At 45.4% G+C, this 15,217-nt stretch overlaps 1 long non-coding RNA gene and 1 pseudogene across 1 annotated transcript in view; both read right to left on the minus strand.

Moving 5' to 3' along the window:
- Nucleotides 1–15,217, minus strand: part of LOC134935745 (uncharacterized) — an 81,333-nt gene that overhangs the window by 32,506 nt on the left and 33,610 nt on the right. The window lies entirely within an intron of this gene.
- LOC134938222 (U2 spliceosomal RNA) lies at nucleotides 946–1,018 on the minus strand (annotated as a pseudogene).

Consider the following 15,217-nt stretch of genomic DNA (forward strand, 5'->3'; position numbering starts at 1 on the left):
AACAAACGTGACAGAATTCTAATTGTGCCCCTTTATTCTGATAGAATAGGTCTGTTTTTGTTTTCTTTTTACTTGAAGCCTGAGCTGCGTGGCTTCATCACCCAGTGTTTGTGACCAAACGTGCTGGGAGGTGTAGGTTCTTGGCCCCTTTCCAAAAGGAGAAGGGCCCCGTTACTCCCCTACCCCTCAGAGCCAAAAGACCTACAGAGGGGAAAAAGGGACTGTGGGTCCCCCCTTTTCGAAGCGCAGAGGAACCCTCGAGTATCCCCAAGGTTGGCCGAAGCTTCCCCCTGGGGATCGGTACAGCCTCTGGCCCTCCCCAAAAGGAGAGGGCCTCGACAACTAGGGCAGAGGGGGGCCCATAAGGGTCTCACCTAAACCCCGAACAAAAAAGCGTGATGTGACATACAAAAACATAAATTAGTGCAGTGTAGTGCAAAAGTGCAAAACACGTGCGTGAATAAATAAATAAGCCCCAGCCAGAAGGCTGGGGGGGGGTTTGGGGAGGGGATGTAGAACAAAATTATCCCTGCCCTAGCCAAAAGGCCAGGGCAAAGGAAGTGGGTGCAGACAGGAAAGGTTGAAGTGTTAAGTGCTAAAGTGCCTTTGTGCATTGGTGGTCCGAATCCCCAGTGCATTTCCGGCACCCCTGTCCCTTCCAGTTCCAGGGGCACAAAACATCTCGAGCTTCTAGCTGCTCCCGACCTCTCAGCCAGACCAAGCTTCATACCCACTCTGTGCCAGGGTCAACGCCCAGTACGAGAGTAGATACTAGACCAGGCCGTTCCCGCTCCACGTAAGGGGTCCTATTTCAACTCCTAAGAAGGTAGCGGATACTAAGCCCAGTTTTTCGCCACTCTCTGTGGCATTGCCACACCCCGGCATGGTACGCCACAAGGTGTTTCTCCATTCCACACTAGGAACCTCTCACGCTCCTAGTGTAAGAACAGGTACTCCACCAAGTGTTTCCCTCGAGCAGGTACTACACTTGATCTTAGCCAAAAGGCCGAGAAGCGATAGAATAGGTCTGTTTGGCTACGTGCAGTAGTTTCAGTGCAATAATCTTTATACACTTCCTCTGAGGTGGCACGATGAGACATAGGTGTGTCCTTGGTTGTGACATCATGGAGGCCGTCAGCCATGTCAGTAAGATGGTGGATTTTTACAGTCATCTTTCTCCCTTACTGACAGATGAAACCTGGGCTGCGGAGCTTATTGACGCAAGTGTGTACAAAGCCTTCAGACCCAACACCCCTAGGAACTGTAAGGCACATGCGCGCTCACACTGCACCCTTCGCCTTAATCGTGTGTACGCAGATGCAATCGCGATTTTCTAGGCTATGGAGCTGCTACAGTTTGCGAGGGAAGCTGCCCAAATGTGAAAATAGACGCCCAAACAGAGCCATCGCAAATTAATTCGCAATTGTGTACACATTCGCAACCTATATGCTAAAACAAGGAACATCAAGGCTAAGGGTTGGACTATGGCTACGTAGACTGGTCACAGCAGTAGTGACGCCATGTTTTTGCATGTACAAGCTAGCAGTCATCAGCAGATGATCGCCCCCAAAACGGTTGCGATTGCAGCTCATGAGCAGGCTGCGGATAGTCACCGATTGCGTGATAATCACCCATTGGTAACAAACATGAATTTGGCCCCCTGCACTGTGGGTGTGGATAACTAGGTCGCCCCCATATGGTCACCATGGAAAAGGTAGACAATAGAAAGGGTTAACAGGTACAAAAGTTCAACGTGAAAAATGGTCTCCACAAAACAGGTCAATGCAACTTTTATTTTTTATTTTTATGGTCTCGTTTTTTATCGTCAGAGCACAGGGAACCCCAGTTAGTGTACCGCGTCCCTTTGCATGGCTCGCGGTTACTATTCCCAATGATAGTCCACCTGAATGGTGTAGTATGAAAAAGGTGGGGGAAGTGTAAAAAAAAAAAGTTGTGTCAATAATATGTTGATCTTTTGTACCTGTCAACCATAAGCACAGTCGGCATTTTGACCATGTTGACGTAATGCATGTCGACCATTGGTAGTCTACCTGTTTGCTGTTGACCTTTTCACTGTCGGCCTATAGTCTGTATACACTGTACTGCTACTCAGTCCCATGCGCTGTGCAGTAAGGTCCTATGTTCAGCAGCCATACAAGGCAATAGGCCTCACAATCACCTAGTAAAGACGAGAGCGATGGTGCTTCCTATGACGTCCTTTAATGTGGCTTGGGAAAGCTCCCTCTTTAGTATTGTGGTGATGTTTTTAGAGCGCTTTATGCTGCCTATTTCATACATATCCACATTTTGATTAGGTGTTTTTGATAAAGGTCAGAGCTCCTATTGTACTCGTTCTTCATCTCGTACACATCCATCTGTACCCAATTTTGAGGTGGGAGGGAACGAACCTGTAATCCGCTCATCAGAACACTGAGTCGGGGGATGCAGCCAAGGACTTTTTGGACCCCACTGCAACCATTGCGCTAACGTTCTAAAACATGATTTTCACCTATTTGCAAAGTTCAGATCTATTTAGTTGGGAAGACAATGAGAATATTTATCATGCTGGCTGTTTGCTAAGCTGTGCGGGACCGGCGACACCGTCTTCCCGGCAACGTTGTGTCTTCTGCCAGCCACACTCAGCAGGAGTTAATATCATATATTACAGATTCCTAGCTCTCTGTACCTATTAATTAGCATTAACTGCAAGAGTAACAATCAAAATACGTCCCCAGTGTTTATGTTGGAGCCTGTTATTCTTTTTAAGGTCATTTAGTTTTTGCAGAGGGAGGAAATCAGGTCCCCCGGTGCTGACGCTGCAGCCGCTGCGGAGAAAATGCTTGTTTTTGCACAGATCATGCCGGTTTAAATGGAACTCCAAGTGTGTATTTTAGCCATGGCGCCCGCTGTAGCAAAGGTTATCGACTGATCTCTGAAGGAAAAAGGACAAACAAGCTATTTATACTGGTTACGGAAGACCGTGTTTATATACTGTATCTGCTGTTCAGCAGTCGCAGCATAAAGTATGCAAATCCCCTTTGTCCTTAAACCACCCCTGGTGAGGCTGCAAGAGACACTGAGAGCAGCCTCCCGACAGTGTCAGAGTTAATGACTAGCTGTGTACTCTGCTCCAGGCTGTAACTGGGAATATCTCATTGCAGACTGCTCGTTCTCAGAGTCTGTGCAGGGTCCAAAGTTCCTGTAAGAAATATTCAGTCAACCAGTCAATGAAGTGGCAGTCAGTCATTTCTCAGTGAGGCACGAGGTGCAACATCAGTGAGGCATGAGGTGTAACAGTGTTCATTTACCAGGGTGCCATCAATTAGGTTACTATGGCACCCCAGTAGTGTTCTTCAGGTGTTGCAATCAGATGGCTCTTTCCATAGGGGATAGCTCTTACAGATGAGATACGAAAGGAACGCTTTTCAGCGCTGGTTAAATAGGGCCGATTGCGCTCCCCATTGAGAATAATCGGGGCCTGTAATATTAGTTTGCTCAACGCAACAGAATATCTCCCTTATTAGGCTCTTCTTAAATAGGCAGGTCACATAAATCATTCAGAAATAGCCATTTCACATGATGATTTCGGGGTAAATTAACATAGGCCCTCATTCCAACCTGGTTGCACGCAGGCGGAATTTTGCACTGCTGCGACCAGATAATCGCCGCCTACAGGGGAGGGAGTAAACGCTGTGCAGGGGAGCGATCGCTTGTGCGGAGAGCTGCATAAACAAAAGTCTGTGCAGTCTCTGCACAGCTCAGGACTTACTCAGCCGCTGCGACGATCCGGCCTGGAGATGACGTTAGGATCTTTCCCTGAAAACGGCCGGGCACGCCTGCGTTCGGCCGGACACTCCCAGGAAACGGTGAGTTGACACCCCCAGCCGGCCTCTTCCTGTCAGTCTTCTTGCGTTCGCTGCTGCGAACGCTTTCTGCATTCTTTTCGTCACTGCCCAGGCGACGGCCTTTGCCAGGCAGCGACGCACCTGCGCATTGCGGCCCGCATGCATGCGCTGTTGAGACCCGATCGTACGGCTGCAAAAAAACTGCAGTGTGCGATCGGGTTGGAATGACCCCCCTAGTTAGCAAATAGCGCCCCCAGCACCACAATAACGTAAAAACAACAAGGAACGGGATATGCAAAATTTCTTGGAAAATCAACCCTCATTAACCATAAAAGTGAAACAACCTACAGAATTAGTAACTTAGAAACAATGGGGCTAATTCAGACCTGATCGCTAGGCTGCGTCTTCGCACAGCGGGCGATCAGGACTAAACTGCGCATGCACCACAATCCGCAGGCGCGTCGCACAGGTACAAAGCGGATCGCCGCTCAGTGATGGGTTTGTGCGAAGAATCCATTCGCACAGGCGATCGCAAGGAGATTGACAGGAAGAGGGCGGTTGTGGGTGTCAACTGACCGTTTTCAGGGAGTGTCTAGAAAAACGCAGGTGTGCCCAAGCGTTGGAAGGGAGGGTGTCTGACGTCAAATCCGGTCCCGAACAGGCTGATGTAATCGCAGCAGCTGAGTAAGTTCTGGGCTGCGCAGAGACTGCACAAAATTTGTTTGTACAGCTCTGCTACACATGCGATCGCACACTTGCAAAGCGAAAATACACTCCCCTGTGGGCGGCGACTATCTGATCGCAGCAGTGCAAAAATCGCCTTCTAGTGATCAGGTCTGAATTACCACGCAGTTAACGAAAAACTAGTGCAACCAGAGCCTATTTAGGAATAAGGCCAAAATGTATTCAAATGTCTCCCGAGCGTAAACGGAATAGTGTAGTAGTAAATGCTTTTAGCAAATACGATACTAAATTATTTAAGTGACATAGGGAGAATTTATCATTGGTTGCATATTGCATGTGATCTGGACGGGTTCTTACCGTCCCAGGATCGCAATATGCAATCCTACCGGCGGGATGTATCATCCAACACATGCAGAGACAAGGGCTCCGAAAGGTGCCCGCCCCTGCGATGTGCCGATTGGGGTGTCCTTGCCTCTGCGCATGCGCGGTAAGCATCACCGCTGTGCACAGGGGATATTTCCGGAGGAGGGTTCCTGAGAAAATCTGACGTAACTGCATCCCGCGATGTATAGCCCATAGGCTACTATGGGCTACAGAAAGGATAGCTGCGAACAAACATGAATTGGGCTCTATGTTCCCATAGAACGCCACAGTATTTAACACTCCTGAACGGCGCCGCTAAGCAAAAGTATGCGCGTAATGCACACAGCCCCATTCAGCTACATTTTATTTTTGGGAGGAAAATCAGTGTGAGTTAGCATGTACTAAGCAGTGATAAAAGAAGAGAAGTGAGCCAGTGGAGAAGTTTGCCATGGCAACCAATCAGCATTGACGTAACATTTCTAATTTGCATACTATACAATTGTACCTTGGAGCAGGAGTGGCCATCTGTAGCTACCATCGGTTGTATATAAACATTCATAGGGAAACCACCTATGGTTTCACCCACCGATGAGCAACAGTTTACAAACATCGATGGTTCATGGCCATCCCTACCTTAGAGTCTCTGAAATATCAGGTCACCTGGACGTTGGGGAAATTTGGAACGCCCACAGGGGCCCCGGCTTAGCGGAGCATGCTACTCGGGAGGCCATGTGCTCCCTCTTTGTTATTTTGTACATAAGTAATCTATTGTTTACACGGTATAATCATTGCAAGATTTAACCGTGGGCTTAGCTCAGGCTAAATAATTAGCATTTATTTATCTTATACAGATAGGAATCTGTGGGGGATGAAACCATAGCGACCTAAGAGTGGAGCATTCTGATGTCAGTTGTGCCGCCTGGTTCTAAGCACTACATCGTCTGTAGCTCTCTGTCAGAGAAAGGTCTAGAGGTCCCTCAGCACTCAGGCTTCGCTGGGCCTCTGCTTCTGGCACAGACAAAGGGGTTAAGTCTGTTGCTCAGTTGCCGGTTCTATTCTTGTCCTCTGTTTGTATGGAAAACATTTTCCGTGTTGCAATAACGAGATAAGCAAACAGCCAAGCCCTGAGAGGAACGTTACTAGGGAAGTGTTCTCTTTAACGTGCAGGTTATGTGAGGATATATTTACACACTGCCCTATTGACACAATGGCTCTGTTAGTGCATAAACAACCAAGGGATCAGACATCTGCCACAAGGTGCAGGTAACGCCAAACACTCCCATGGGCGAATGTAAAATACTTACGGCCCAGGACACGCGGCTCGTTTCCCTTTGGTCAGTAAGTTACGAGACGTTTTAGCACAGCCGCTGAATGCACGGCCATCGATCTAGAACCTTGATATGTTTCGCTGGCGTCTATGGAAAAATGGCCTTACAGCAGGGACTATCCTTGGGCAGAGGCCTAGTGGTCTTTGGCCGTGGCTATCTCAGCATTCAAAAATAGCTAGAATTTCCCAGGTTCTATTACACAAGTTCTAGTTTGTCTCCTCATGCCATATGAAGATATGTATTTAGTAAATGATAGAGAACTTTTGGGTTTTTGTATTCGTAAATGTATGGTTTTATGTTTTACAGAAATTATATGTTTTTGGCTTAGGCTAATGGTGAGATCCCGTGAACCCTTGACCCCATTCAATTTTGCCAAATTAACAAATCATTTGTATATAAAGGTTTTCAGCTGCCATTAAGAAGTATCTGCAAAGGCTCAGCTTGTTCGGTGGAGAAAGCAATACTCTGGCTTCCTGTTTTGCCCGGCAGGAAATGCCGCTGAAATGTATTTGAATAACAGCGCTCAGATCTGATAACATTCTGAAAAGAAAATTATACTTTATGTACTCCACACATTAACACTTTCAGGCGTCTGTTCTACATTTGTGTTTGAGGAGGATGCGCCACCGCTGCACCACTGCATTGCTCTTCAGGAGGACCTGCCACCATTGCAAATAACATTTGAATTTTTTATTTTTTGTGTGTGTAATATCTCTCTATTCAAGAAATGTATTCAACCCACAAAACATAGCCCTCCCTATTTTGGCCAAATAGTGTGCTTTTTATGGGCCGCTTGGTCTGTCTTTCATGGTGGAACAGTGGTCACATGCTCCTAACTGCGGACAACTTTTTTTTTGTGTGACTGTGCCTGGCAAAGTGAGACAAAATAAGCCCCACCCCTAATCCACCCAATCCCTTGTGATTTTCTGTCTTTAAATGAAACTCCGCCCACTATCAGCACTCCAGCTCATCTGCGTCCACGAATCGGCAAATGGGAGCTATTGCTATGTACCAGTTCCGGACTGGCCATCTGACCCAACTGGCAAATGCCAGAAGGGCCAATGGCTTGATGGTCCGGTCTGGCCACAGAGACTGGGGTTGGTTGAGCAGCGCAGCCTCCCGGTGCCCTGTTTGGCTGCCGGGCACATGAAGACAGGGGCGTGCCCCATGAGGCCACGCCATGTGAGCAGTGACCACATCCCCTTGACAGATATTAGCTAACTGCTGATTGGTTCATTAATGTTCCCTTCACATTGTGCACCTACTGTAATTGGATGCTCATGTGTGAATGAGTTATACTGTGTCTCAGTGACAGGTGCACATTAAATGGGGGACCCAACAATGTAATTCGTTCAAAATATAGGAATGAAAGTGTAATATCTCAATGGCAAACCATTTGGGAAGTATGCACTTTCTGATATTTCACCTAATTTACTACAGAGGTAACATTCATAAGACGCAAAAGGGTTAAAAACGTTAAACGTCCCCCTTCCCAGATCTGTGTGCTGGCTTGGAGCATGGAAAGCCTTTTATAATTTCTCAGCCGTCTAACAAAGCCTCTTGCTTCCCATAAGGTGCCATGAATGTCTTGTGCATAACACCCAACCTCCCCCCACTAATTAGAATTGCAAGCACTTTGCAAATAAATTGTTTACACCCATTCCAAGTACAAATGTGCACTGGGGGCCTAGATAATCTTAAATCAATCCAATCCTCTTTAAATGTTCAGCCTTTTATTCTTGAAAAACACGTCATATGGCTTTTTCATAAAAGAATCATTCCCTCCCCCCCCCCGCAGAAAAAAAATAAAAGAAAATTAATCAAACCAATCAAATATGTATTCGCATGAATCACCTTCACATCTGTGAGTTATTTTTATATTTCAAACGTGGAGTGAATAAAATGTATAAACCTCATCAGTATATATATATATATATATATATATGTGTGTGTATATATATATATATATATAAACAAATATAGAAGACCACAGCACTCGCCACCCCAGAAGCGGGGTGCAGTGTCTGCACTCACCACTCATAGGGTGGGGTGCATGCAGCCCATGGCCACCTACCCAAATACATACAAAATAGAGAATTCAGCACTCACCATAGCAAGCTCACTTGTCCTCACAACATCAATAAATAAATAAATGATGGGGGTTTAGTTGGTGGATTGGCCAATGCACGGAAGCCTGCATACCGATTTTCAAGGTACCCCACCTTCATGCAGGTCCTACACTATCACAAAGCCTAAAGAATTGTTGTGAGGACAAGTGAGCTTGCTATGGTGAGTGCTGAATTCTCTATTTTGTATGTATTTGGGTAGGTGGCCATGGGCTGCATGCACCCCACCCTATGAGTGGTGAGTGCAGACACTGCACCCCGCCTCTGGGGTGGCGAGTGCTGTGGTTTTCTATATTTGTTTGTATATTTTGGGATTAATCTTTGGTTAACTCTTATTAACCATGGTCACAGGCCTTTTCATGCACCCCTGTGTAATCTTAATTGTTCTAAACCTGTGTCAGCTGCTCCTTAGTAATTTATCGGCTGTGTCAGGTGACTAGTATGCCTTTAAAAGCCACTAGATATGTGGCAGGCATACATTAAACCTAGTGGGCATATTTGCAGTTATGTTATATGTGATACAGTTGCCAGGTTTTAATTCTTTAGGCTTTGTGATAGTGTAGGACCAGCATGAAGGTGGGGTACCTTGAAAATCGGTATGCAGGCTTCCGTGCATTGGCCAATCCACCAACTAAACCCCCATCATTTATTTATTGATGTTGTGAGGACAAGTGAGCTTGCTATGGTGAGTGCTGAATTCTCTATTTTGTATATATATATATATATATATATATATTTATTTATACTTTATGTATACCATACCTCCCGACTGTCCCGATTTCAGCAAGAAAATCCCATCTTTCTGGGACTGTTCCACCCGCAGGCCACAGTGTCGCACGGAGGAGGTTGGGAGGATACTTTGGCATCCACACACAGGCTGCCGTGTGGAAGACGATGCATGAATGGAGGCTGGGGGCTGTGCAGCAGCTCCTGGAGCACTGGACAAGCCCCCAGTATAATAAAAATCAGGGACGTGGCTCAGGGGTTTAGCATTCCCATGAGGCCATGCCCCTTACAGCTAAGCCACACCCCTCATTTTTGTCCTTCTTTCAAAGGTGCAGAAGTCGTGAGGTATGATACAGGTATACCACACCTCCCAACTTTTCAGACAGACGGAGCGGGATACCTGCGCACGCGTAGGGGGTGTGGCCTATGGGCAAGGGGGCGTGGCTCACGATCGCGGGCTCTCTGCGAAGACGCGCCCCGTTCTCGTTACTGAGGAGGCATGCCCAGCGCTCTGTGAGCTGCTGGCATGCCCTCTCTCCCTCTGTCTCCACTGAACAGATGGCACAGCGTCTATTCTCCGCTACTATGCTGAGCAGAGCAGCAGTGACAGGAAGTTCCTAACTGCCCCCCACACACACACACACCGCGGGACATTGTGGCCCACGGGTGGGACAGCAGGACAGTCCCAAAAACACGGGACTGTCCCGTGTAAATCTGTGCCGTTGGGAGGTATGGGTATACTGTAATATATACCCACACTCACAAACACACACTTTTATATTGATAATGACCTACAGCACAGACCAAACCATCAATTAATATGTAAAATAAAATATGTCCATCAAAGAGGGAATTTCCCCCCCATTTCCCTCATATTGATATGCACTAGGGCAGTGGTTCCCAACCTCGATCCTCAGGCTCACTAACAGTCTGGGTTTTATGTTTAGTCACACTTAAGGACAGGTGAATGAATTAGTACCTCAGTTATTTTGATTTAAGCATTTGTGCTCAAGCATGGATATCCTTAAAACCTGGACTGGTAGTGTGCCTCGAGGACCGTGGGGTGAACCACTGCACTAGGGTCTATTCACGGTGCTCTAAACTAGCCTTGTGACTAGTTTCATTACACTTACCATCCAACAGATACTTATTAAGCAAAGGTGTAAAATTCCAAAACAGAAGTGTAAAAGTAGCGTATAAAATCAGCATACATACTATAAAGAGGACAAAAAAATAAAGAAAAAATATTTATATATATATATTTATTGCATAAAACCAGCAAAATATATAAAAAAGGGCTGGACAAATCACAGAAGCCAGGCAGCCAATGAGTTACTGCTGGTGCCAAAATATTGGACGTAGTAGACTCTGGGGCAGTATCGATGGTGTAATCAGAGTCGGCCTTAGGCATAGGCAAGCTAGGCAAATGCCTAGGGGCACAAGCAGCTTCTACTGATTATAATGATATGCGGCATGCCTATATTCTGTGTGTGACAGCGGCTGTATCTGCATACGAAATGCTACGTTACAGTGTATTTCTGGAAATCACTGTAACGTAGCATTTCGCATGCAGATACAGCCACAGTCGCACACATAATATAGGCATGCAGGATATCATTTTAATCAGCTGAAGCTGCTTATGCATCCTAGCCAAATAGCAATGCAAATAAGACGCATTTTCATTTAAAAAAAGGCGCCCGACGTTAGCAGAGCTGCCAGCTGACTCACACCAGGCATCTCCTGCTACATGGCGCATTGAGGCAAGATGTATGAGGACATATCTGTATCCAAGCGGAGGCAGAGGTCATACTGTTAGCGGGCGTGTGAGTGCCGTGTGCGGGTGGATTGGTTGTGCAATAGTGTTTGGCATATGTGTAAGGGACATTATGTGTGTCATGTGTATAATGCATTAATAATGTGCGGCAAATGTGTAAGGTGCACTATGTGTGTCATTATGTGTATAAGGGCACTAATAACGTGCAGCATATGTCTAAGGGACATTATGTGTGTCATTATGTGTATAAGGGCATTATTAATGTGCGGCATATGTGTGGTCTAATGTGAATAAAGAGCAATATGGTGTGGTGTAATGTGAATAAGGAGCAATTCAGTGTGATGTAATGTGAATAAGGGGCACTACTGTGAGTAGTAAAGTTTATAAGGTAAAATGGTAGTACTGTGTGATGTAACGTGAATTAGGAACACTATTGCATGATATAATGTGAATAAAGTTGCACTACTGTGTGGCGTAATTTGAATTGGGGTTACTATTGTGTGGCCATGTCCCTTGCTAGCAAAAACACACCCCTTTTTGGGCTGTGTGCCAAATGTGCGCACTGTTCCTATTTAAAATATCGGAGGTGGAACACCAAAATAAGGACTGCTATGGGTGAGGTGTGATGCTGCTGGGAAAGGGGTGCAGGGTCAGAGGCGGAAATAGCAGTGGGGCTACGGGACACCAGACAAAATATGGCCTAGAGCATCATATGGGTTAGGGCTGGCTCTGGGTGTAATGGTTAGCATTACTGCCTCACACCACTGAGGTCATGGGTTCAATTGCCACAATGGCCCTAAGTGTGTGGAGTTTGTATATTTTCCCCATGCTTATGTGGGTTTCCTCTGGGTACTCCGGTTTCCTCCCACAATACAAAAATATACTGGTAGGTTAATTTGGATCCCTACAAAATTAACCCTAGCATGAATGTGTGCGCGTGTACATGTGATAGGGAATATAGACTGTAAGCTCCACTGGGGCAGGGACTGATGTGAATGGCCAAATATTCTCTGTAAAGCGCTGCGGAATATGTGTGCGCTATATAAATAACTGGTAATAATAATAATCTAGCGCTATGCAGGCATAGGCCTCTGGTAAAATTGCGCATCAGCATCTTTATCCGCGGTTTTTCCTTCTGCTTGCGTGAATCACTGGGAAAATAGCTGCCACTTCACTTTCCTCGCGATTTGTGCAGATCTGTGCCAACACAGTGACCACCTACATGAACAGTGACCACCTACATGCAAACCCAATGTCCAGAATAAATAAAAAAAAAAAAACAGGATGAAAACAAAAAATGTAAATGTTTCTACTGTTCATTGACATGACAACCAAAGTTGTGATCGGAGATGCGCTGTAATGCTGCAGCAGCTGTGTACGTGTCTATAATATGCATGTTCCGCAGCCACCTGGATTTGTATTGAGGCACCCACTGTCGGCGTTGCGACACCCAGCATCTGCGTACAAAGACGCAGCTTCGATTGCACATCAATCAATTATCAGACTTCAAGTTGCGCAGCATGGAAGTAAGAAGTCGGAGCCATTTAAATTGGGTACAGGATCACAGTCGCAAGTAATGGCACCCCCCCCCAAAACAGTCACAATACATCCTTCCAGGATGTGGCCGCAAGGTGTAGGGTCGCGCACTGTGCAGGCACGCCCAATGCAGCCGTTGACTACAGACACACGGCTGTTCTTGGCTCTGAATCGCCCCCCCCCCCCCCTAGTCTTACACACATTTTCCCAAGTTGTATTTTATGCAAATCTCTTTTCTTTTTTTTAAGTTTAATGGCTCTAAAGGTTTTTTTGTACAAAATAATAAGTGGCAAAAAAACAACAACTCCATAACATCCCAGAATCGTACAAAGTTCTAGTGTTTATGTCAAAATCTTCTTTTTGGGACCTTGTTTTAATGGACATGTTTAATGAAACCATTGTAAATCCCTGCAATAAATTATTATTGTACTTGGTAGCAGCCAGTGAACTTCTTAACTAGCTTTCTACAGGAAATACAGTACACATGTATTCGAGCTCCAGATGGGGTACAGTGGTGTATATGTGTATATTTACTTAGAGCCTTTCCAGCAGCCTCATAGGGAAGCAGAGTGTTAAGAACGCCATAAAACACTCCTCTCAGCAAGGTATAAGGTTTTGTTTGAATAGTAATTTTGTACCGGATGTGCATTAATACAACAGCAAAAGAACGGAAGAAGTGTTACGGCTTAAGAAAAAGTTTTAAATCAATTTTCAATTTCCGGTCCTCTCGTGCCAAATGTTTACTCTTGACATAAGAGTGTTCCCTGTGTAGTAATCCCACCCCACAAGGACTGGATAACTTGGATTAATCAAACTTTTTTTTTTTGCCCTTCCTAAAGAATCCATTCTTTCTCCTAACACATATTCATAGAAATATAGAATGTGACGGCAGATAAGAACCACTTGGCCCATCTAGTATAGTATCCTTTAGGTAATCTCAACCCTATTTGATCCTTAGGTCTTTGCAAGGAGATCCTTATGTCTATCTCATTTCATGTTTAAATTGCTCTACTGACTTCCACCACCTCTGCTGGGAGGCTATTCCACCTATCCACTACCCTTTCTGTGAAGTAATTTTTCCTTAACTTTCCCCTGAATCTGCCCCCGTCCAGTCTCAGTGTATGTCCTCGAGTTCTAATACTTCTTGGTCTCCAGAACTGGACACAGCATTCCAGATGAGGCCGTACCAATGACCTATACAGTGGTATTATTACTTCTTTCTTTCTGCTGCTAATTTCCTCGTCCTATGCAACCAAGCACCTGACTTGCCTTTCTCATGGCTTAACTGCCTTTCAATCACTTGAAATAGACTATTTCTTACATAATACACATAAGGGGGGTAATTCTGAGTTGGTCGCAGCAGGAACTTTGTTAGCAGTTGGGTAAAACCATGTGCACTGCGGGGGGGGGGGGGGGGGGGGGGCAGATATAACATGTGCAGAGAGAGTTAGATTTGGGTGGGGTGTATTCAAACTGAAATCTACATTGCAGTGTAAAAATAAAGCAGCCAGTATTTACCCTGCACAGAAACAATATAACCCACCCAAATCTAACTGTCTCTGCACATGTTATATCTGCCTCCCCTGTAGTGCACATGGTTTTGCCCAACTGCTAACAAAGTTCCTGCTGTGATCAACTCAGAATTACCCCCAAAAAGAGGATTTTTGATAGAGTCTAGAGAACAGTAAGATTCCAAGAAAACTCTGAAACAAACTTTAAGGTTCTTAAACTCAGAATTGTTTTGTGATTTATCATGCCTACTATATTAATATACATTATAGACATACAGTATTTTTGTGTTATGCCTATACTTAACTACACTCCTGGAATGTTCAGGGTACCAGGCTCCAGGGAGAGCACTTCCCTAGTAGACTGGGTGAAGCAAGGATTTGAAGATGCGTATTGCAATTTTGAGAATAAGATTATGGCAAAGAGAAGAGAAGCAATGGCAACTATACTGAATGGCGAGCTCTGCAAGCGGGCAGAATTAAAGCAATGAGTTGTAGTTTTAAAAAATGGTTCCAAATGGATGCAAGAAGAAGGGATGTTTGGTAATCTATGTTGCTATAACATATTATTTCCCTGTTCTTTCTCCCACAATACTGTTTGCAGCCTATGTGTCACTACTGCGGCTGGAAGACTGACGGCCGCCCATCCCTACTCTAAAGCCCTTTTGTCAGAGGCGGCTTTGACTGGATGCCAAGCAATGTGGTATGGTGCCACCGTGGCAGTGACGGGTTATGACCATTAACTAGGGCAACACTTGACATGCCTTCTGTGCTTAGTGTAACCGAGTTTGCTAAAACAATCTTTTCTTCCAGCAGACTTAGCTGTCATTGTGCACAAAGCCTTTGAAGTAACAGAAATCCTATTGAAAACTCAGAGTCATTTCGTTGTGAAATGAATTCATCTCTGTGTGCCTTGGAGCCACTCAATGTAAGAACATTTGACGCAGGTCTTTACTGTGCTGTCCCCAGCATAATCTTCCTCTTAGATCTTAAAGCGGAGCCCTGGCTTACACACAGCGGACACAGACATTTTGTGGGCTCATCCAATGTCCATAGTGTGGCTATGCATTCACAGTTTATCATTAGGAGTTACAGGCATCACTGAGGCATGGGGCACTTTGTGGCTCTTGCCTCAGTAGTGAGCTAACTATGGGTGCAGCCCACAAAATGTTTTCCTCCACTTTGTGTCTTAAGACAATTTTTTATTTTCCACCCGCAGACTCCTTGTTTTTGTAGGGGAACCTAATTTTTAATGCAGGCATAGAGGAGTGACTTGATAGATTGGGAGCTTGGCTATAGCTGGCCACACACACATTGCCAATTCTGT

This window comes from Pseudophryne corroboree, chromosome 6, assembly GCF_028390025.1.
Source record: "Pseudophryne corroboree isolate aPseCor3 chromosome 6, aPseCor3.hap2, whole genome shotgun sequence".
Lineage (NCBI taxonomy): Eukaryota > Metazoa > Chordata > Amphibia > Anura > Myobatrachidae > Pseudophryne > Pseudophryne corroboree.